We start from the raw sequence: 24,997 nt of genomic DNA, 5'->3' as shown, positions 1-24,997 counted from the left end.
TATATATATATATATATATTATTATATATTTTTTTTTTTTTTTTTTTTTTTTTTTTCCTATAGATATTTTGACTTGGTTTGTACCAAATTTGGTGGTATTTCCAGGGATTTTAAGGTTTGGTTGCTAGGTGGTTTTGTTTTAGAACCTTCAGAAACCTTTAACTCTATATGATGTTTTATTAACAAAGTTGGGGAGGAGTATGTTCAGGTAATTAAACTATTCAGCACAAGTGGAGAGCATTCAGTAAATTATCTCAACCAATGTCAAGAGGTGTATATACAGCAGACTTAGCTCTGTTTGTTTGACAGTTTGTCAGCATCCTTCCTCCACCCCATCTCCTTACTTCTAGTTCTATCTATTCTTACCACAAACGGGGGGAGTACTCTGGGTTCGGGCCAAAATTCCGAGCTCGGAGCCCTCCCCCTGGACAGCACGCCATATACGCATAACTTTACTCTATTTAACTATATGTATATGTGAACTCATGAATTTTCTCAAAATTGACTTTGCTGACTCTATCGACTTCAAACAGGTGTAGCTCAGTCATTTTTTTGTCAGATTACAACAAATCATACATCATTTTAAGGTTTTATAATAGAGAATGTGAGAATAATAATAACCAATTTTTGAAAATTTGCTAATTGCGAGTCATTTTGCTAGCACGGGTCACATATGCTGAATGCCACGATTCAGAATGAACAATAGTTTTGCAGCATTTAATCTTGATAAAGATAATTTCTACATATATTAATAGATTTTAACATAGAGCAACACATTTCATATATATATTTGGGATGTATTTGTCCAATACCAGTTTTAACAAACAACAACAGGCCGATTCCAATACCAATATTTGTCACTTGCTTTCTTATTTGAACTTTTGTCATTAAAACAGATTAGTGTTTTGATCATGTTTTAAATTAGCAAAGTTTAAAACCACATAATTTAGACTAGCTAGTTTATTGCTGCATCATAAAAACATTTCTATTGAACATGGATTGGATCCATTTAACATTCAGCTGGCCAACATAAATACAACAGAACAAAGATGCATATGAAATAAACAATGCTTTTCAGGTTACTCTTCAGCTAACAGTAGTTCTCAGGTACAGAAATAAAGTAATCAAATGTAAAATATATTCTTCATTATATAAATTAAATATGCATTAATCCATATTAAAGTTACAAAAGAATTTTAGTCAAGAGTAGGGTTTTTTTTTTTTTTGTCTTAAAACTTCTCACACAGTGAGTACAATTGAGCTCTCTTTCACTTCTTGCTCTTGAATATATAAATTGGCAAGGCTTAAAGGTAGGGTTGGCAATTTTTTTATAAACACTTTTTGTTATACTGGTTAAAACTCTCTTCACATCCTGATAACAATAATAGTGGACTAAATAGTAAATATTATTAAACATGTACACATATCTTCTGTGAAAGTCTCAGGACCAAAAAATGTTCATCCAATCAATGTCACAATCAATGATACAGTGTTTATGATAAAGTGTTTGTTCTGACCCCTTGACGCCACAAGTGTTGCTGGTATTGTCCATAAATAGCTTTGTTTTTATTCCATGCACCTTGTTGATCGTGTGAAGTTGCATCAGATTAACTATACAATACAGTGTCCCACCTTCCTGTCAACATATGTATTTCCATACCTCCGCACACCCTGCTCGCGCAGACATCACACGTCATCAGTTCTGTAAGGCTATGTAGAGTTGTAGGCTGCGTCCGAATACTTAAAAATGTGGCCTTCGGAGGACACATTTCAAGGTAGGAAGGCATCAAGGCACGTCCAAATCCAACGTTAGGTATCTCCTCATATACCTTTATCTGATCAATTTTTAAAGGCAGCATAGATGTATCCTTCGCTGCCTTTGATATCCCACAATCCTGTGCGTTCCATTCAGTGACAGTTGAGCTAGAAAAAGAAAGATGGCATCTGAAAGTTGTGGTTTCTTTGTTTGCTCTGAAAGTTGTGGTCAGTTTGTGTGTAAATGTACGTTTTTGATCAATGTTTTCCACATTTCTTATGTCATTTCTAGCAAGAAATTAGTACTTTAGAAATTCAATATTTCTTTAGTTATCACCAAAGCTTGCTGTATTTTGCTGTAGATCATTAAACGGTTACGCTGTCTGAGAAATCTGTCTGAAATCAGTTTCGTGAGGTACCTTCATGCACAAACACTGCCTGCAGAGTCATTGCCTATAAGGTAGTGAGGCAACAAGTCAGCTGCCTAAGTTTTGGGATGTAGCCGTAGACAGACAGTCACCGAGTTCCAAAAACAAACAGCAGCCGCCTTTTACATTTCCTCCTGAACCAAAACAAGAGCTGTGTTCACACCATGTCATAACCGTAATTACGAGACGTTCTGCCCGAAGTTGTTCATGTCCTTGCACTCGGATTTATGCGTTTCTTTGTTAACACTTTAAACGTAAAAATGAATCTGCAGCAGTCAGGTGGTACAACTAGAGCACTGTAAGTTGTTTATGTTCATTATTATTGTAATGTTGTGTGCTTTGAGACATGAGGTAGTTTAACGCCATCTCTCTGTGTGCGTTCATGTGTTTTGGAGGAGGCGGGGCTTTGGAGATGCTCTAAAGAGAAGGTGGGATCTTATGTTTTCAAAGCTAGCTTGCTATTGCTAGCCTCTCTGAAATTTCCTACCCTATCTTTAAAAATGCATGCAAAGGGTAAACTTTTGGGAAGATTCAGCACTGGCCTGATAGAATGGGTCACTCTCAAGAGCTCAGTGAATTCAAGCGTGGTGCCGTGATAGGTTGCCACCTGTGCAATAAGTCCATTCGTGAAATTTCCTCACTACTAATTATTCCACGGTCAACTGTCAGTGGTATCATAACAAAGTGGAAGCAATTGGGAACAACAGCAAACCACAGAGCGGGGTCAGCGCATGCTGAGGCGCACAGCACGCAGAAGTCGCCAACTTTCAGCAGAGTCAATAGCTACAGACCTCCAAACTTCGTGTGGCCTTCAGATTAGCTCAAGAACAGTGCGTAGAGAGCTTCATGGAATGGGTTTCCATGGCCGAGCAGCATACAAGCCTTACATCACCAAGTGCAATGCAAAGCATTGGATGCAGTGGTGTAAAGCACGCCACCACTGGACTCTAGAGCAGTGAAGACGTGTTCTCTGGAGTGACGAATCACGCTTCTCTGTCTGGCAATCCGATGGGTGAGTCTGGGTTTGGCGGTTGCCAGGAGAACGGTACTTGCCTGACTGCATTGTGCCAAGTGTAATGTTTGGTGGAGGGGGGATTATGGTGTGGGGTTGTTTTTCAGGGGTTGGGCTTGGCCCCTTAGTTCCAGTGAAAGGAACTCTTAATGCTTCAGCATACCAAGACATTTTGGACAATTTCATGCTCCCAACTTTGTGGGAACCGTTTGGGGATGGCCCCTTCCTGTTCCAACATGACTGTGCACCAGTGCACAAAGCAAGGTCCATAAAGACATGGATGAGCGAGTTTGGTATGGAGGAACTTGACTGGCCTGCACAGAGTCCTGACCTCAACCCGATAGAACTCCTTTGTGATGAATTAGAGTGGAGACTGCGAGCCAGGCCTTCTCGCCAACATCACTGCCTGACCTCACAAATGCGCTTCCAGAAGAATGGTCAAATTCCCATAAACACACTCCTAAACCTTGTGGAAAGCCATCCCAGAAGAGTTGAGGCTGCTATAGCTGCAAAGGGTGGGCCAACTCCATATTAAACCCTACGGATTAAGAATGGGATGTCAGTAAAGTTCATGTGCAAGTAAAGGCAGGCGCCCCCCAACTTTTAGCAATATAGTGTGTGTGTATATATATATATATATATATATATATATATATATATATATAATGTGTGTATACATATATATATATATATATATATATATGTGTGTGTGTGTGTGTGTGTGTATGTATATACAGGTGCTGGTCATATAATTAGAATATCATCAAAAAGTTGATTTATTTCACTAATTCCATTCAAAAAGTGAAACTTGTATATTATATTCATTCATTACACACAGACTGATATATTTCAAATGTTTATTTCTTTTAATTTTGATGATTATAACTGACAACTAAGGAAAATCCCAAATTCAGTATCTCAAATTAGAATATTACTTAAGACCAATACAAAGAAAGGATTTTTAGAAATCTTGGCCAACTGAAAAGTATGAACATGAAAAGTATGAGCATGTACAGCACTCAGTACTTAGTTGGGGCTCCTTTTGCCTGAATTACTGCAGCAATGTGGCGTGGCATGAGTCGATCAGTCTGTGGCACTGCTCAGGTGTTATAAGAACCCAGGTTGCTCTGATAGTGGCCTTCAGCTCTTCTGCATTGTTGGGTCTGGCATATCGCATCTTCCTCTTCACAATACCCCATAGATTTTCTATGGGGTTAAGGTCAGGCGAGTTTGCTGGCCAATTAAGAACAGGGATACCATGGTCCTTAAACCAGGTACTGGTAGCTTTGGCACTGTGTGCAGGTGCCAAGTCCTGTTGGAAAATGAAATCTGCATCTCCATGAAGTTGGTCAGCAGCAGGAAGCATGAAGTGCTCTAAAACTTGCTGGTATACGACTGCGTTGACCTTGGACCTCAGACAACACAGTGGACCAACACCAGCAGATGACATGGCACCCCAAACGCGACTGTGGAAACTTTACACTGGACCTCAAGCAACGTGGATTGTGTGCCTCTCCTCTCTTCCTCTAGACTCTGGGACCCTGATTTCCAAAGGAAATGCAAAAATTACTTTCATCAGAGAACATAACTTTGGACCACTCAGCAGCAGTCCAGTCCTTTTTGTCTTTAGCCCAGGCGAGACGCTTCTGACGCTGTCTGTTGTTCAAGAGTGGCTTGACACAAGGAATGCGACAGCTGAAACCCATGTCTTGCATACGTCTGTGCGTAGTGGTTCTTGAAGCACTGACTCCAGCTGCAGTCCACTCTTTGTGAATCCCCCCCACATTTTTGAATGGGTTTTGTTTCACAATCCTCTCCAGGGTGCGGTTATCTCTATTGCTTGTACACTTTTTTCTACCACATCTTTTCCTTCCCTTCACCTCTCTACTAATGTGCTTGAACACAGAGCTCTGTGAACAGCCAGCCTCTTTTGCAATGACCTTTTGTGTCTTGCCCTCCTTGTGCAAGGTGTCAATGGTCGTCTTTTGGACAACTGTCAAGTCAGCAGTCTTCCCCATGATTGTGTAGCCTACAGAACTAGACTGAGAGACCATTTAAAGGCCTTTGCAGGTGTTTTGAGTTAATTAGCTGATTAGAGTGTGGCACCAGGTGTCTTCAATATTGAACCTTTTCACAATATTCTAATTTTCTGAGATACTGAATTTGGGATTTTCCTTAGTTGTCAGTTGTAATCATCAAAATTAAAAGAAATAAACATTTGAAATATATCAGTCTGTGTGTAATGAATGAATATAATATACAAGTTTCACTTTTTGAATGGAATTAGTGAAATAAATCAACTTTTTGAAGTTATTCTAATTATATGACCAGCACCTGTACATATATATATATATATATATATATATATATATATATATATATATATAATTATTTAGCATGTTAATAAAGCCGTTGTCCTCATGGGGACCATCGACTGACTCCACAATGTAGTTGATTTCACGTTTTGCTGTCTTTGTGGGAACACAGTGAAGGCAAAACCTAACTGACAAACACACACATTGTGTTATATATTTGAGTGTGAGCTTGAAACTGGAGAGAAAGAACTTGTGTATGTGTGTGTGTTTGATCAAGTGAAAGAGAGAATTCATTATAGAGGAATCTTCTCCTGCAAATAAAGCTTTAATTGAGAAGTCTGATAAAATATTAATGTGCAGCATTATTAACCTCAGTAAGTCTCTGTAAGATCAAAACGAGCAGGAAAAGGACAGCCAGTGAGAGTGAGAGACCTACCGCTCATATCCTGCATGAAATGCATGAATTTAATTCTTAATTACTTCTATGTTCAAACTCCTGAATGTCTAAAGAATTGGAAATCTTTCCTCTTAACTTGTAAGATCAAACGCTATTTTAAAAAAGTCAAAGATTTCACAAAGTTAGATGTTTGCATTGTAGAAGGTTAGCTGCAGGTTATAGTTGTACAAGCTAGAATTTTCATCTTTTGTGGAAATGCTATCATGCAAATATACATGCAATAATTGTATTGTCATGGTTGGCAGAGCATTGTTATTCGGTTGCTAAGGTGTTCTGAGGGATTTTTAGTGGTCGCTAGGGTATTTTGTGTGGTGTTGTGTTGGCAGCTGATGTCAACAAATTCATAGAAAAAAATAAATACAAGGAAAAATAATTAATAAATATATATAATTTATGTTAAAACAACCTGAATATTGGCTTTCTAGGACTAACCCTCCATATGTGTGATGCAAGCCAGGTGACAGTGACAGGCTCAGGTCGTTTTTTCAGACGTTTATGTCCTGCATTTGTTTCATTAGCATTCAAAAGCCGTTATGAAGTCTCACTCGAAGGCCGGGTGCGTCCAGGCAGAAGCTGATTATATGCATACTATACGTCGTATGTGACAACATCAGTCGCCAATGCATTCTAATGTGGATTATTCATTGAAAATTTAGAGGGAATAGCATGAAGTCATCAGCATAATTCATTTTCCAGGTGACTGTATATGGGAAATTCGTCTTTGAGGGGTTACAAATCCTTTTCCCACAAACCTTGTTCTTGTAATTCGTCTTAATCAGAATCACATCCTACTCGCAAGCAGTTACCATCATCAAATGAAAGCCGTTTATACCCGGAGGTTGTTAGCACAAAACATTTGCAGTGCATGTTCAGTGTTTTAGTAGTGGTTTGGTTCAGATATATTATATACGATCGGGATGTTGCAGATTTGTTTGTTTTTTCTTTAGATCTATTAGTTTTTACATTTTTATTGTTTTTTTTTTATTGTTTGTGTGTGTGTTCTATTTAAGATTTTATAGGGTTTTCAGCAAAACACGTTCACTGCTTGTTCAATGTTTTGTTTGTGGACTGGTTCTGATGTATTATATGATTGGTTTTACAGATTGTTGCAGATTCTTTCGTTTTTCTTCATAATTTTAAATACATTTAATAACTTATATCTTGTTAGAACTAAATATTTGCGCTATATATTCTAGTTGTAGAACTGTCATAAAAAACCATACTGTTATGGTTCTGTAATAGAATGTGGTATTTTATTGTAAAAGTGGTATTTTACCATTTTTGTGTAATTGTCGCATTCTTATTGGGGTTTATAAGATTTTATGAGGTATTTTGTGATCTTTTTTGGTGTCTGTAGATTTTTCTTTTTCTCGCCCTAGCAGTCAAAAGAGGGGCGTGTCATTAAGGGTGGACAGATGGGGGGTGGTGGGCAGTAATCAGATGAATATGAGACTGAGTGAGTGTGTTATTGTAGGCAGTCGGGAGCCAAACCCTGCAGGGACCGAGTTTAATCACCATCAGAGATGGAGAGTGTCTCAATGTGTGCGCTGTGTTTGTGTGGTGGACAGATAGGGAACGTCTTGATATATATTTGCATCAGAGTACAATTAGTGCATACAGGGACTGCGCGCGTGTGTGTGTGTGTGTGTGTGTGTGTGTGGTTGGCATTGCAAATGGATGGCAGAAGGACAAGACTGCTCCACCTTCTCAAGGACAAACGGAGATTAACGACCATCAGTCCCTGCACCCTCACCCCCTATGGTCTCTCTCACACACACACACACACATGCACATCCAAATCTAGATTAAAAAGATTACAAAACAACACCAATATATCAATATATCAGTATTGTTTTGCCTGGTTGTGTTATGAAGAATAAAACATAAAAGAATAAAACATTTTATCTTTGTTTTTTTATTATTCTGATGTATTTTTTTAAATCCTTAAAGGGTTAGTTCATCCAAAAATGAAAATTCTGTCATTAATTACTCACCCTCGTGTCGTTCCACACCTGTAAGACCTTCGTTCATCTTCGGAACACAAATTATGATATTTTTGATGAAAACCGAGAGGTATATGACTCGTCCATAGACAGCAATTTAACGCCGACTCATTATTGGCCGGCTTCTGCATCAGCATCACACGAATGTATCGTGCAGCTCACATGAACAGCATCGGCCAATAATGAGTCGCCGTTCTGATGTAGAACCTGGAAGCGCTGAACGTAAACAGTGTATGAGAATGACACAGAAGAGAAGATATTGTTGAATAAAGTCGTTATTTTTGTTTTGTTTTTGCGCACAAAAAGAATTCTCGTCGCTTCATAAAATTAAGGTTGAACCACTGCAGTCACGTCGATGGTTTTAATGATGTCTTTACTACCTTTCTGGACCTTGAAAGTGGTGGTTAAATTGCTGTCTATGGACGAGTTATATACCTCTCGGATTTCATCAAAAATATACTAATTTGTGTTCTGAAGATGAACGAAGGTCTTACGGGTGTGGAACGACATGAGGGTAAGTATTTAATGACAGAATATTCATTTTTGGGTGAACTAACCCTTTAAATTATTTTTTGAAAGGAAAAAAAAAACTCAGCAAGAACATGTTTTCCCCACTGTTTTGACAGTTTTTTTATTACTGTATGAATATCAACATTAAGCTTAAGAGGATGTAGTCCAAACGCATTTGCACGTATATAAAATGTTTACTGAAAATGTGTTTTCTTACTTTCAAACAAAATTATATATATTCAGTTTGCAAAACACATTTCTTTTAATCATGTTGTTTGCAAAATATATAATACTTCCAACATATTTTGGCCAGAACAGTTTGAACCATAAATTCATATAAGGTATAAAAATGTCCTATTTTCACACTTCCCATTTTGCACTTCACAGCGAGTTGTCACAGCACAGCTAAGCATGTGAGGAGAGAATTTTAAATGAGGTAGACTGACTGCATATACTGTGTGCGTGTGTGTGTGCGCGCTCACCGCCGTTTCATGTATGTTTGAAATGCACTAAACATCACAGCCTATTTGTCATTGTCCTTACTTACTTTCTGAACTTTATTAACAGAGGGAGAACGACCTCTGGACCGTGACACGCCACTGTATTCATTTCACTTAAACAAAGATTCAACCTCATCATCATTCTGAATGAGCCCTGAGAGAAACTCCAGATGAGTTTCTGGAATTATAAAGAGAGAGGAATAATCTTGACCCGCATAGCATGTCAGAGCTTGTAGTAAAATGAATAATGGTTCAAAGGATATGCCATGAAACACACATCACGGAGGATGGGGGACCAGATTGGGACGTCATCAGAAGGCATTCATTCTTGTTCCTAAAATACCTTTCTTGTTTTTCCCCCCTCAGACATTTACTGAAGTTTACTTAGTTCTTGGTCCTTGTACTTTCAGCTTCACAGCATCTGTAGCGCTTGACAGCGCTGTGTTCCCACTTTGAGACATTATTCACAGCTGAAAAATCCTCGCCACATGCTGCTGCTCTGACTAATCTGGGAATTCTTGATTTGGCTCTGACAACACCAAGAACTGGCTTTACACAAAAAGGTTTTTAAGAACAGATTTTAGAAAAATATTTGAGCATTGTACAAAGTTTGGTGACTGCATTTCTATTGTATTCTTTAAAATGTAACTTCCTTGTATGGTCACAAAAAACGCACATACTAATTTGCATACTACTCATCTAAACTAGTATGCAAGATTAAGATTAGCATGTCTTGTATCATAGTTCACTAAAGGTCTCAGAAAGGTTTTTTTTTTTTTTTTTTCTGGTGAAGAAAGTGGGCATTTATGTTAATATTGTCCATAACCCCTTGTAATATGAAATATTTTGTGACTGTTCTTTTAACTTTTTCAGATAACAATAGTGAGAAATGTGATTTCAAAGCAGCCACAACAGTTTGTTTATGTACATACTTAAAAATTAAGTAATAGTCGATTAAAAAAAAAAAAAAAAAAAAAACAGTTATTAGAATGCTAATGCTTACATGCACATGCAATGTATGATATTTACGTATGTTTGCACATATTATTACATATATTTTGCTATTTTTAATATAATTCATGAAACATCAGAACAAAATCTTTCATAAAACCATTCTTCACATTCGTTTTAATACATCGTTACATCAGAATGATTGTTACAATTTACTCAGCAGTTTGTTCTGTATGTGTTGCAGCCAAATAGATACGTATACTGTATATATATATTAGGGCTGGGTAAAAAGTATCAATTTCTGATTTTAATCGATTCTCATTTTCAGGGGCGCAAATTTCATCTGACAGTTGGGGGGGGGGGGGGGGCAATAAACAAAATTTTTACGTATAAGGATATATGTAACGTTACACAGAAGAAAACCTTACTACTATTATTAGTGTAGCATAGAGACTGAGGCATTATGCTCAATGTTTCTCTCTGGTTCAATGAAAAAATGTAAATTAACCCAAAATATTCTTCTTCAAAACCATTTATTTATTGCAGTATTTTTAAAGTTTACAACCAAGTCACCAAAATACGATGAATACACATTGAGCAAAACCCAACACACAGTAAATCTATTAGCCTTATAAGTTCACACATATGCTTTACAAATATCATCACAATGTTAGCTGTAGTTGGTGTGGGTGACTTAGTATCCAACAAGCTATCCTAAACAAGCTACCAAACAAGTTAGGTAACATTATAATTGCTAACATAGCGAACTCATGGAAAAAATACATCAGTTATCATCATCTTTTTTTTTTTTTTTTGTTACTTATCGCCTGTATGAGAAAATAATCACTTCATCCAATGTTTTTGAATAAAATAGCCTTGACAGCCTACTTCCAGGTTCTACTACTGCCTGAAGAACTGTTCTCTCCCGCCGCCGGACTTGTGTGTGACCATTACTTGTCTACTACTTGCACTACTTATCGGTCTTTGTCAGGTGACGTCACTCTTGTAAAAACCGAAGTGCATTATGGGTGTCGCCGCCATTTGTAAGGTATCCAAACAATCTCTGTATCAGTGCAGAGTTGTTGTTTTTTTCTTTGGCTTCTTTTCATTGTAAAAATGGCACACTTTTGTTGAGACTCGGCCTGCGGCCTCTTGCCTTTGGATGAATCACAGCCGTGCTGATATACAGCCATATCGCACGGCTACTCGTGTGATATTGCATTTATACAACAGTTCGACGGCACGAGTGTGTAAATAAATAAGGAATAACAACGGAGTGTCTTTAAAGCCCCCTCTTGTGCAGCACTACTTCCTTCCGCCACGGATTCAAATCTCAAGTTGACAGTTTGACCAAGCCTCCGTTACTAATTCTAAAATGACCCTTCAGAACTAGTAACGAAGGAATGTTGAGTCCCTCCATTGAAACTCATTGTATTTTGTACAGTATAATTGAGAGAGAGAGAGAGAGAGAGAGAGATCGCCTGAGCGTGCATTACCTGTCTGAAATAACATTAATTCTTTGGGTCGATCCATAATATTATATCCTTTATAAAAGTCTGTTTGAATGTCCGCTAAGGAAAGCGATCTTTGTAACTTATTTGTCTTTTTTTTTTACAGCTAAGGAAATTTTCCATAACATACAGCAAACAACTTCCTTTGCAAAAGTTCCTTTCAATTTAAAAGTCTCTTGTGACTGACTTATTGAATGACTTATTGCCTCCATCTAATGGCGTATTAATGTAACTTTCACTCAATCCATATTATGCACTACTTATTGGTCTTTGTCAGGTGACATCACTCTTGTAAAAACCGAAGTGCATTATGGGTGTCGCTGCCATTTGTAAGGTATCCAAACAATCTCTGTATCAGTGCAGTGCACTTTTGTTGTGTGAAAAGCTGCAATAATATGTCCCACGATAGAAAATGTCAAAAACTTTACTACGAGACAAGAGTTACTCGGTTTCCTACTTGAAAAAAGGCTGTACGGACAGAATGTAGAGGCAATAACAGAGGCGCCGGATCGCATGGGTTGCAGCGGTGAGACGCAAAACATCACTTTCGTCAAGGTATCTCCATTCATGTATGCTTGCTCTCTACATTTTCACAAAGTTAGAGATTTCTGTTTTCTAAAGTAGCAAACGCTATATCAACACATTGTTTTGGATTGTATGTGCTATGAAACAACAATCAATTTAAACTGAATCCCTTTACTTAAATATGTCTATATTTTTTAATTCTTAATTCTGCCAGGGCTTTTTACATTTTTATTTTATATACTTAGTTATGACACATTTTTGCTCAGTATCCATATACTGATTATAATTTTCTGACAACTTTTTAAAGCTGTGGTCCTGTTATGTTATGTAGCTAAAAACCTTTTTATTGCAGGTTAACCTGCCTAAAGATTAATCTAGATTATACATTAGGGCCACACCAGCATTAAACACACAGGGTGTGTCTCAATCAGCTCCCTAGTTCAGTAGTTAGGGCACTGATCATGACTCTGTCAGTCGCAAAATTTGTGTACACAATATACTGATTCAAGAGCTCAGAGCTGACTGAGATGCACACACAGATCCTAAGTAAGGAAAAACAATGCAGTCATCTGACACTATGGTCCATCAGGCTGGAGAACGTAATCGGCTTCAAACTGAGAAAATGCAGGAGGCTGGAGGAGATGGTGATCTGCATGTGCAGAAGTAAACCGACAGCTGCAGCATGGACTTGATCAGTGCAGGATGTCTGATGTTTGTTTTGGAGATGATGATGATCTATACGGGTCTGCCAAACCTGGGAACCTTTATGGCGTTATTACATTTTTTTTTTTTTTTTGGTGCCTCTGATTCCAGACGCAACGAACATTCACAATACAAATACAAATTTCAAATGCTTCTGTGAACCTTAATGTAACTCAGATTTGATCTGCCTGCACAACACTTATCTCTCATGTTTCCCCAAAGACAGTATACAGAACATACAATGCAACAGTGTCATATCTATATGCAAACCAGAAGCTTTCAGCTGTATGGGCAGACAGAGATGATTTGCACAAAAATATGTCTCCTTTGTTTGAATAAAGAGTAGCAGAGATTATTGACTGTTTTGAGATTTTCACAGAGAAACCATCCAATCTGACAGCGCATGCTTGAATCTTTTGTAGAATTGTAGTGTAGAAATCTGCTGATGTATTGCACCTAGAATAATATATATAATTTTATAATATAATTTTGTGCTGATGCTTTATCCAGTCTTGCATGAACAATAAAGCATGTATAATTACATTTTTTCAAAATGTTGTTTATTGTCTTCTTGTAATCAACATTTCAACAGCCAAATGAAGTATGCAAACCAAATGTTGTACAAACAGGGTGATTAGTAGATTTATTTTATTTTATGAATTCAAAGGTATATGCACTTATAGCGTTAACAAAATAATTAATAATATCCACGATCCGTAAACCATATATTTAACTTATCCATGAATGAAGATGGATGCAGTGATGTTATAAAATCATGCCAGAATAAAAAACATATACATTTATTACATTTATCACAAATGAAATGGCTGTATTGTAACTTTTGACACTTCAAAATCTTTAAAATACCTTTATTTGTAGTAAAATATAATTAAAACCTTTTGGATTCAATAAAAGAGATCTAGTTCCTTACATACATGTCATACCTTTGTTTTTATTATTATTAAGGCCTTTGGACAAAAAAAATTACCTGTCGCGTCATTGAACCAGACAACACAGAGGTAGATGGAGGACAATAATTTACAAATTATTTTGGCTCTAAAGGTATAATATACCAGAATGTACTATAATAAAATACACTATTAAATTCTACATACAGTTATGATGATGACGACTTGTTTATTGGAACAATGTTTATCGTGTTATAAATTGGCTTGCGTAACTTACTTAATGCAATAAAGAAAAAATGCATGAAAAAGGGGTAGTATTACATAATTCAAAATTCTTCCTGATCTCAACACTAAACCATCCTTAATCAGGCACTTATGTTTAAATATGATGATTTAGGTAGAAATGCGGGGTCAGCACTCCAACTTACTGCAGTCAGCTTGTACAGATCTATGTTATGAATGGATGACAATTTCTCCAAATAACGGTCCCTGGCATCTTTGGTGAGTTTATCGCGATATGACTTTTTCACAGTTTTCTTGTGCTTCTCCATTTTTGCGAGTTATTTACTTGTTAGTTAGCTCTTCTCGTGTAATCTATTTCATTCTCACAGTCAGCAGGGATACCTCAAATATGGCGCCGCAGTGACGTAACACAACAAAATCACATGTCTGACAAAGACCGATTGAACATCAAAAAAACAAAACAACAACAACAACAACAAAAAAACAATAGCCATTATAAATGACGGTAGGAAATACACACAATTGTACAGTTCAGTCAAACGTACAAAAGCACTAGTGTTCCCGTGACAGGTTGTCAAATGTGCTGTGGATAATTACCAAATGCCAAAAAATAATTAAAATAAAAGCTACACAGTTAAGAAAATATTGTCGGTGTTCAGGCGGAAACCAACTCATATCTCTATATTTCCTCATTTTTGTTTTATTTTGTTTTTTAAAAAAAACAATGCTATTGGTCACCCTTTATGCCTGTATGTGGGTTTTACAAATATTTAACGAATGAAAAGGATTTTAAAGAGCTTGTGACAAAACCTCGTAACTCCATTGGATCCTCAAACTGTCAGTCAAACCTCATAAATCCTCTGTTGTGAATGAAGTGCTGCATGCGGTTTGGAGATCTCTGCTTCTTTGCAACGCAAAGGTAAATAAAGAGCTGATGTTTAAAAAAAAATATGTAAAGCGTTTTCTTTGCTCAAGAAACACTATATGTATAAAGGCTAATGTTTTATGTATTTGAAGACCGGAGAAGAGTCTTCGTCTGATATTTCCCGTCTAGTTGTAGCCAATATGCTATGCTATGCTATATAGAGGAAGTAAATATAGCCTTAATATTACATTATCAAATTTAACATAGCACAATTCGACTTGCTCTGGAACAATAGATTAATAAGACCAAAGATTGCCCGTTTTATGTACCAAAAATGAATTGTGTCTCATGTTTAACCACTATAAGAGCCAGCGGCAAATCCCCGAAGCACTGGCCGAGAAGCTGCTGTTCTCGTCGGTTATACGAACCCTGAACGGCCGTTGATGAATTGTAAAATAGGCGCTATGATTAAACATAAGTCACATAATTCAGGTCCAAACAACTACATTCTTGCCTAAAAAACTCTTAAAACTACAGTTCGTGGTACAATTACGGTGGTACAATTGTACCGTGGTACAATTACGCAAAAATTACGGTGGATTTGCTTGGCCGCCATGACAGTCGCTTCAAGCGGAGTGATACAAACGGTGAAAAGGTAGGAATGCTGTTATCACTAGAATATCGCACGGCTATATCAGATTCGAGAACCAGAAAGAACTGTTGTGTGTGTGTGTGTATATATATATATATATATATATATATAAAATGAGGAGGCAAATTTTTTATTTATGAATCAAATGTAAATTCATTTGCATTACTCTTAAAGTTGACACATCTTCCTTGTTAAATGAACATTACATTACATCAAAAAAAAAAAAAAAAATACAATTCTATTTTGTAATTTTACATTAACAATGTATTGTAATAAATGTTCTATTTATCAAAACCAAGTCAATCTCAAAGTTAGTGTTTTAAGCATTTCTACATTCATTCCAAAATAATAACTAAAGGCAATAATAATTTAAACAATATATTTTATTTGTGTATTGATGTTTTTCTTTTTAATAGTCAACTTAGGCTATTTTGGATCATCAGTCATGCTCTGTAAACACTGTCTGTCACAGACACGAATTGTATGTTTAATTTCACCAAGCTGATTGCACTAAAAACCCCCGCAGTCATCGTGTTTTCAGTCCATTTCAAATTTGATTTTGACGTGACATAAAGCGGTGATATCTAACTAGGTGATCTGTTTACTTACTTTTCAATTAGTCTTCCCATTGAGGCCATCATTTGTTCATTCAAACTGACGCGCGGAACGTGCACGTAAACAAGAGGCGGGATTTATCGCACAAACCAATCATATCCAATCATAACCAATTACATCCAATCATAGCGCGATGGAGACATTGCCTCCTCTCACGTGACTTTCCCCCATTCATTCTCAATTACCCCCCACAAAACCCACCGCACGCCGGGGGTCTGATGGTTTTCTATGAATGGAAAGGGAGGCATGACTCCTGCTGTAACTTTACCTGCGGCTGTCGCTGTTGGGCAGTGTTCCTTAAGAAATACGAGTGATATATATACATAAATATACACAGTACACACACATGTTACGCAAACAAACTTTTATTTTGGATGCGATTAATCGCGATTACTCGTTTGATATATATTTTCTGGTGTCAGTTTTGCAGTGTTTTTCCCTGGATGCAAGCAACACATAAATTGCATCATACTCTAGGGCTGAAACGATTAGTCGACATTATCGACAACGTCGACAATAAAAAATTGTCAACAAATATTTTTGTTGTCGAATAGTCTTTTGATCTCATATGACCTATTTGAAGGGCCTGCAATAACGTGGTTTGACCAGTGGGGCGCTGTAGCGCAATACTGTAATGCAGCCCTCCCGGATGCAATTCAGTAGAAGAAGACATGGTGCTTCGGAGTGCATAGTGCAAACGAAGTCGAACCCGTAAATTGTGGGAGTTTAACATAGCATAAAACATAACAAACATAACGTTTAACATAACTACAGAAAAATGCTGTCATGCAGGGCCACCATCTCTCATTAAAAGTCACTGTTCTCACGCCGCATCCATTTTCTCACGCAGTGAAAGATACATAGCAGAGCAAAGAGGACACAGACAACGTGCTGACAGATGAGACAGATCAAGTTACTTTTGATATAAAACAGTCTCGGCTTTTAAATTGTCAATTTTACTATGGGATTCAAACAATACATGTGGTTTTGGCGCTCTTTAATGTGGCATTACAGATCGCTGTAACACCTCAGGTCAAGCGGCACGTTAACCTATTATCTCTTCCTCTTTTCTGCTATTACAGCACAAAATAAACATGAATGAACTTCAAAAAGTATGTTGAAAGATACAGTAAAACTTACTGAAATTAATCCATTTCTAATGTAATCACTTAGAGGTTTAACCGCAGAAAGACATCAATAAAACAGCTTGCAAACTAATGTCACAAAATGTTACATTTACCTCAGGAAAGCCATTCAGTGATAGTTAGTAAAAAAGAAGAAAAAAAGAAATATAGAGAGGGGTATTTTTCAAAAAAATATGCACAATATTACGTATTCATATTTTTACTCTATTAAAAGTTATTATTACAATTCCCAGACCAAATAAAAACACAATACCAGTCATTGTAACAGTTGGACTATTGATGACTTCTGAGGAGAAAAGAAAACCTGAAGTAGAACAGCTTTTGCCTTCAGTACTGCCTTTATTCTTCATAGCATAGATTCAACAAGCTTCTGGAAACGTTCCTCAGAGATGTTGGTCCATATTGACATAATAGCATGACGCAGTTGCTGCACATTTGTTGGCTGCACAACCATGATGCGAATCTCCCATTCCTCCACATCACAAAGCTGCTCTATTGGAATTGAGATCTGGTGACTGTGGAGGCCATTGACTATAGAGAACTCACTGTAATGTTCAAGAAACCAGTTTGAGAGGATTTGAGCTTTGTGACATGAGTTATCCTGCTGGAAGTAGACCTCAGAATATGGGTACACTGTGGTCATGAGGGGATCGACGTGGTCAGCAACAATACTCAGGTAGGCTGTGGCATTTAAACAATTTTCAATTGGTACTCAATTCTCAATTGGTACTAAGGGGCCCAAAGTATGCCAAGAAAATATTTCCACACCATTACACCACCAGCAGAAGCCTGAACCGCTGATACAAAGCAGGATGGATACATGCTTTCATGTTGTGGCACCAACAACCACGCCACGATCAAAGTCAATCAAAAAAAATATATATAATAAAGTGGCCGGTAAGTGTAAGTGTATTTCATTATATCATAGTAGATGTTTTATTAATGACTCAATTTTCTCAGCGTTTGACTTACCAAGAGTTTTGCATCAGTGAAAAATCTGCCATTGAGATGAACAGGAATGCTATTCCACAGGTATTATAGATTTTCTTAGGCCCTGTTCTGATACTAGCATACTATCTTTTTGTCATTAAATAACCAACATAAGCTAGGATATAATAAGTAGACATACCCAATAAATTACTAGTGGGTTTTTCAAAGCAATTCCATTAAATACATTCAAATTCAAAATAATAAATCAAAAGGTACCACTTGTGAGTCTTAGTATGACATTATCTCCACTCCAGTTCCTGCCATCTGCTCAGATAATGTGGGTGTGTAATTGTGCATATGGAAACTTTAGCGTGCATGTATGTGTTTGCAGGTCCACTCAGACTTGAGTGAGACCGCAGGTGACAGACTGTCTCATTGCATCATCACTGTGGATGCTACAACCACTGTGGGCCAACCATTAAAAACCTAAAGCGTCAACTCAAGGCCCATGAGCCTTCAAATGGCCACACAATGAAACGTGAGAAGCCCTTTTTCCCACCTCGATTGAAATGCATCACTCACCCTCTTGTTTTCTCTCAGCAGAAGCATGTGAATGTTCCAGTTAAGACATCCATGTCTCTTCCCCTGCAGTTGTTTTGCTTCAAGGTGTTGTTATCCAACGAAGGAGAACCAGAAAACATTAAAATTAGGGCTGTCAATCATTTGCAAATTTTAATTAAATTAATTACATGATATGGCATTTAATTAATCAAATTAATCACATATCAACGAGAAAAGCCTTACAATACAGATTAAACATCGAAAAGACTGTGAAGTAAATGGCTATATTCAGAATAGCATACCACTCTCACTATTACTGCTCAGCTTGTCCATCCATTTCCATTGGGATAAACTTCATTCACTGGGATAAACTTTATCCGTTGGGATTAAGTAATATCAGTTTTAACATATTTTGACTCATTCTTTGATCAGACTGCCAAAAGTCACTTTTACAATAAATTTGATTAAAAATTTATAAAATGTTGCTATTTTAAATAAACCCATTTGTAAAAAATCATTACTAATTTAGGCAAAAATAAAATAAAAATAAAATTAGGCCTACCATATATCCCCCAAAACTGCACAACTGCAGAGTAAAAACATTAATAAAAAAGTGACATGCATTTAAAGTCCCCCTGTAGTCAATAATTTTATCCCTTAAAACTCATTTTGATCACCAAAATTACATATTTAAGTTTTTTTTTCCTGTGAAAAAAAATTCTTAATGCCTTAAAATAGCTTGAATGTAACTCTATACCCTTGCCTCATTTAATATACACTGATCTATAAATATGCTAATTAGCCCTGCCTCCACTCACGCACAAGCTCAGACAAGATCCACTCAGTCAACTTACTGAGGTAAACGCTGCACAATGGTATTGCTTTTTACAATGTCGGACACATAACGGTAATTAATATGATTAGCGTTTTGCTTGACTATGTTATCAAACAGCTAATAATGTGTTGCTAATGTTACACAAACCATGTTCCCGTTCACCATGTCAGAGTCAGACAGCTGCCTTCTAACAATCAGTATCCTTACAAACGCTTTGAACAACTCAAAACGTCGGTGGAGAAAGTCATATAGTTGATCATAGCATTGTAATATATCCATCATACACCCGCCATATTGCTAAATCTACCCAATTTTTCATATCAACAGATACCGGGATAACCTTCTTTTGAGACTCCTTTGCGCAGTCAGTTTATGATATGCTATAGCTCGCCGGTACGTTGACGTGATTGGTTACAAGGTAGTTTGTAACTTCAGAAACACCAGCGATTTCAAACCACGGGTTTGAGACAATTACTGCAGTTTTAAAGAGAAAAAGCTCAGTAATGGTGTTGACTTCTGAATTTGCACATGGTTTGTCTTAAAGCGTGTTAAAAACACCAGATAGACATTTGAACAACATTAAAAACTTGATTTTCACCACAGGGGGACTTTAAAAAATGTCATGATTATGTTACAAAATCACATTTTACTATCCGTGGTTTCTGAAGGCCACAGACATCCTGAGTGTACACCAGCGCATAAGGTTTTTGGTAAAAAAAATAACTGGCATTAACTCTATTAGCTAGCTGTTTCAAATTAGCAAACGTTACTAGCATCGTCTTACTATAAAATTGGATAAACTGTTCATTCATTATACCATACAAAGGTAAATCACATTGTATCCCCCTTTTCTTCCATTTCTCTTCTTCTTTTTCTTTGCTGGGCACCAGAGGGCTTCAGTATCTTGACACTGTAGGCTATCTGGTTATAACGCTAATTTAGTCATGTGAATTCGGCTATCCATCAGGTAACTGTGAGTGTGGCTGGGCGGGGAAAGATTGATGTGTTCGACCAGAGTGAATCGGGTGACTAAGCAATGTAGTTATGTTTTTGTCTTTTTTTTTTTCCTTCGTTTTTTACTGTAATATTTTTAATTAATAGTATTAAAATACAGTGTTATAAAAAAAACAAAAAAAAACTTTCATATGGGCGCCCCTATGGATGGGCGGCGCCCCTAGCTTTTGCCTATTCTGCCTATGCCTATACTCTTTCTATAGAAAGTCCCCATAAAACATGAAAACCCAACGTGTGTGTGTGTGTGTGTGTGTGTGTTAGAAGGGTCATTGTGGTTGGATTCGTAGTATTTCTCACCACAAGTTCACAAAAAAAAAAAAAAAAAACGGGCAAAAGCACTGTGTGTGTCTGCAACAACAGAAAGCATTGTGAGGGAGTGGCCTTATTCTCAATGGAGAATTCTTCTTTCTTCTTCCAGATGTTGTGTGTGCGTCATATGATTCAAGGCTTTATAAAACAAAATGATCTATTGTTTTCTGAGCTGAGCGATGTAGGCTATAAACCAATCCATTACACTCATACAGACACATTAACATGCTTTGCATAGGAAATCACCTTCATGTGCCTGTCTCTCTCTTTCTCTCTGTCACTCTCTCTCTTTCTCAAGCGAGCCTTTGTAGCTCGCATTTTTAATCGCACACTGGATGAGATCTAGATGTGACTTTATTATGGAATACACAAGAACAAAGGAAGGATTATGACATTAGTTGCAGTTAAACAAATCCAATGCTGCATTGAATATGCCGGTATATCTAAAATATGTTTTGAGGAGATCCAATGAAACGCTGTAGGAGTGTGTCAAGTTAAACATTTAAAAGAAATGATGTTTGGGAAACATTACAGAATGGTTCTTGGAGAGCAAGTTAGAGATTAGAAAAATGTTTTAAGATGATTCAGAAAGATTAGGAGAGCAGAAGAGGTTGGGATGGAGAGCCATCTACATTTATGATGAGCATCTGAAGGTCATGTAATTAGAAAGTGACCACTAAAAAGGATCTCATTAATAATAATCTCATTCATCCATATCAAGTTTGGAATCAAATATAATTTAAAGATTATGAAGTTTTTGGTCATATTTTGGAGCTTGACCTAAAATATTACAGTGCCAAAAAACAAAAACATTTCATTTAACTGAAGAAAGAAACATGAGAGTGAGCGAATGTTAATTTTAATGAAATATCCCTTTAAAGAATGTGTTTGAATGCCAAAAATGTTTGGATCATTGTCAGAGAGGTACGCTTAGATGACACAATGACAATTTGGCCATTACTGAGATTCTCATCTCAAATGACCTCTATCCGTTAATTGTTTTAATGCTTCGCCAACCAACCACATTAAGGTTGTGATTTATCCATACATGAGTTAGCCATATGTGTGTGTGTGTGTGTCTCCATTATAGTGTGTGTTTTCACCATTCAGTCTGCCAGCCATTGTAATGACACTTATGAAGGTCACAGGAAGGGCTTCTGGCTGAATGAGTGTGTGTGCGCGAGAGATAAATATTAACAGCTCTGCCATTCTTTCTGCACTGTCCAATAAAAACCCTCGAGACAAAGTAACATCTGTCATGGAGAGAACAACTGAGAGAGAGTGGCGACATGAGAATGACAAAAACCTTCAGTGTCCACTCACACACCTGATATCTACATCGGCATTTGACCGGACCGCCCTAAACATTACCAGACTTTCACTATTTGGAATTGTAGATGAGTTAAATGTGGAGTGTTTGTAATGATTAATTTCTAACGCTGCCTGAGAGGTTCCCGTAATGAACTCAGGACGTGTTTTCTCCTATACCGATTGACTAGAATTAAACCCGATTCTCTCGTACAGAAACACCTGGAGGAAAAGGTTCACCTGCTGCGTCAGCTTCCTCTGAGTCCCCATTCATCTTGACTACACGGTTTCATTATCTGCCGATTCACACCGCTGAGCATAAACATCTCCATGAGGAGTTTGCCCATCCGACAGATTTGTTCTTTTAAAGGGGACCTATAATGCCCCTTTCACAAAATGTAATATAAAGTCTCTGGTGTTCCCAGAATATGTCTGTGAAGTTTCAGTTCAAAATACCTAACAGATCATTTATTATAGCTTGTCAAATTTGCCCCTATTTGGGTGTGAGCAAAAACACGCCGTTTTTGTGTGTCCTTTCAAATGCAAATGAACTGCTGCTCCCAGTTTCCTTCCAGAAGAGGGCGGAATCCTTTACACAAGCTTTGCATACTCCATCAACAAAACAGGTGAATCTCACTCAGCAAAAATGTCAGAAATAACCAGTTGTGGAGAACAGCCTTACATGTTTGAACCGGAGTCGGACACAGATAGAGAGACTCAGGAAGAGTTTGCAACTTTTAGAATGCACCTGGATGTTTCTGAATGGTTAGTAAATTCATTTATGTAGTTGTTGTGGAGTTACATTGATACACTATTAGTACAATTCTCTTATCTTACAGAAAGCGTAAAAAGTCTGTCACCTGACTATACAGTGCATAATAAATGTGCGTTTATGAATTACGCAGATGGTGAGCGTTTTCAAGATTAAACTAACGACATAGCTATAAGTTAGTCTCTGTGAATACAGTCAGAGACTATGGTAACTAAGCCAAATTAGCCGTACACCATTTTAGAAATCTCATTCAGAAAGTAAATTTTGCAAACATTCACAAAATATGAAGTGCCATACTTGTTCTGGATATGAAGTTAGAGCACTAAACGTTAGTTATGACCCATCCTTTAGAAATTGCTTTTTTGTTAATCCAGCATTGTACTGACCCTCATTGGTGAAGCAGTCATGCGTAAAATGATTTGCACAAACATATAACATTTTACAGACATTCTTCAGCACATTTCCTTCAAAAATGAAATTCAACCACGGTGTCCTCAGTGGCTCGGATGCCGGGAGTCTATAGAGACATGTATGTTTGTTGGTACATCCAACAACAGAACATTTGCAATGTGTTGGTTTTTTTTTTTTTTTTTTTTTTTTTTTTTTTGTGGCACAGACAATGTAATACTTTAGCTAGTGGCTACAGCAAGTAAACAGAAATGGCGGACTCTGTGCTTCTCATTTAGGGTGTGTCTATGCTAAAAGGGCAGATCATCAACAGGAGTAGGGGAAAATATAGAACAGCTTGTTCTGAGAGATTGAAAATGATAAATGGGAATTATAAAAAAAAGTATTGGGTGGATTTTAACCATTATAGGCTCGTTGTTTACACACACTGTGGACACACATCTGTGTTCAAACACCTTATAAAAGTGAATTTTGCATAATATGTTTCCTTTAAAGTTAAGCTGTGGTCACACTTGAAGCACACAAAATTTCTGATATGTGATATGACGTGATATGACGTCACACTCTGTAACGTCTTTTTTTTTTTTTTTATAAACATGAACATATAGCAAATGGTAATACATTCAAAATGTAAAAATATACAGTTTACTCAACTTCCCTGCAAAAATATGCATATTTTTAATTCAGCCAAGAGGTCATGTTGTGACGAATCGATCTTCTACTGGTCACGTCTTTGCATGATGCAAATTCGCAGTTCAGAGTTCACCAAACTTAAAGGATTAGTTCATGCAAAAATGAAAATTCATCATTTATTACTCTCATGTCATTCCAAAGCCGTAAGACATTTGTTCATCATGGGAACAAAAATGAAGATCTTTTTGATGATTAGGTTTCCGATCTCTTTATGAACTTTTTGAAGCGTCAATGTGGTAGTTGCATAGCTGTCTATGGAGGGACAGAAAGCTCTCAGATTTCATCAAAAAGATCTTCATTTAGCATCAATAGCAGTTCACTTAAATCGACTCATATGGCATTGAAATGGGATTCAAACTCATGACCTTAGTGTTGCTAATAGCATGCTCCACAGTTTGAACAACAGGACTATTATTCAAACTAATTGCACTAAGTACATTTTCATGCAGACTCGATGATGCACGCCCGACTTTGGAAAACAAGTTTGACACCGACCAAATGAACGAAACTAACTGACTCGGTCCGCACCAGCTCTCACAGAGACCTCGGGGAAATGAACTGATCTGAGCAAATAATATTACGACACATTAAGATTCTAATCAAATGCAGGAAGATAGAGGTCAATTGTTAAGGGTGTTCAGAAACACAAACACATACGCACAGAGATGCAACAAGGACTGCGACAAAAGACTCCCTCCTGTTTCAGAGCAAACGCACATACAGGTGCAATGCGGTGTGAGTGGACTCTAAAATCAATGTGAAGTTTTACACTGACCCTGCATGTGTAAGATGTGATGACAATTGTTTATTTTGATAAACTCGGCTAACCTTGTGAGCAATTAGTTTAGTGCTGCTGATGTCTTTGTGGATTCATTGATTTTTTTTCAAACACAAACAGAGAGAGAGGGAAAGAACTTACGAGCGAAAAACAAATACAACTGACTTTAATTGTATTTACTTCCTTTGTGTTTGAGGTCCCAGAGCTCCCAGTGCTGTAGGTCTACAAATAATAGGAGCCATTTTGAAATTATCCAATTATTTTTTCCTTTAGATTCTTTTTTTTTTTCTGG

The sequence above is a fragment of the Ctenopharyngodon idella genome, chromosome 15, assembly GCF_019924925.1.
Source record: "Ctenopharyngodon idella isolate HZGC_01 chromosome 15, HZGC01, whole genome shotgun sequence".
NCBI lineage: Eukaryota > Metazoa > Chordata > Actinopteri > Cypriniformes > Xenocyprididae > Ctenopharyngodon > Ctenopharyngodon idella.
The sequence above is the reverse complement of the archived record's forward strand: the minus strand, read 5'-3'. Positions refer to the sequence as shown.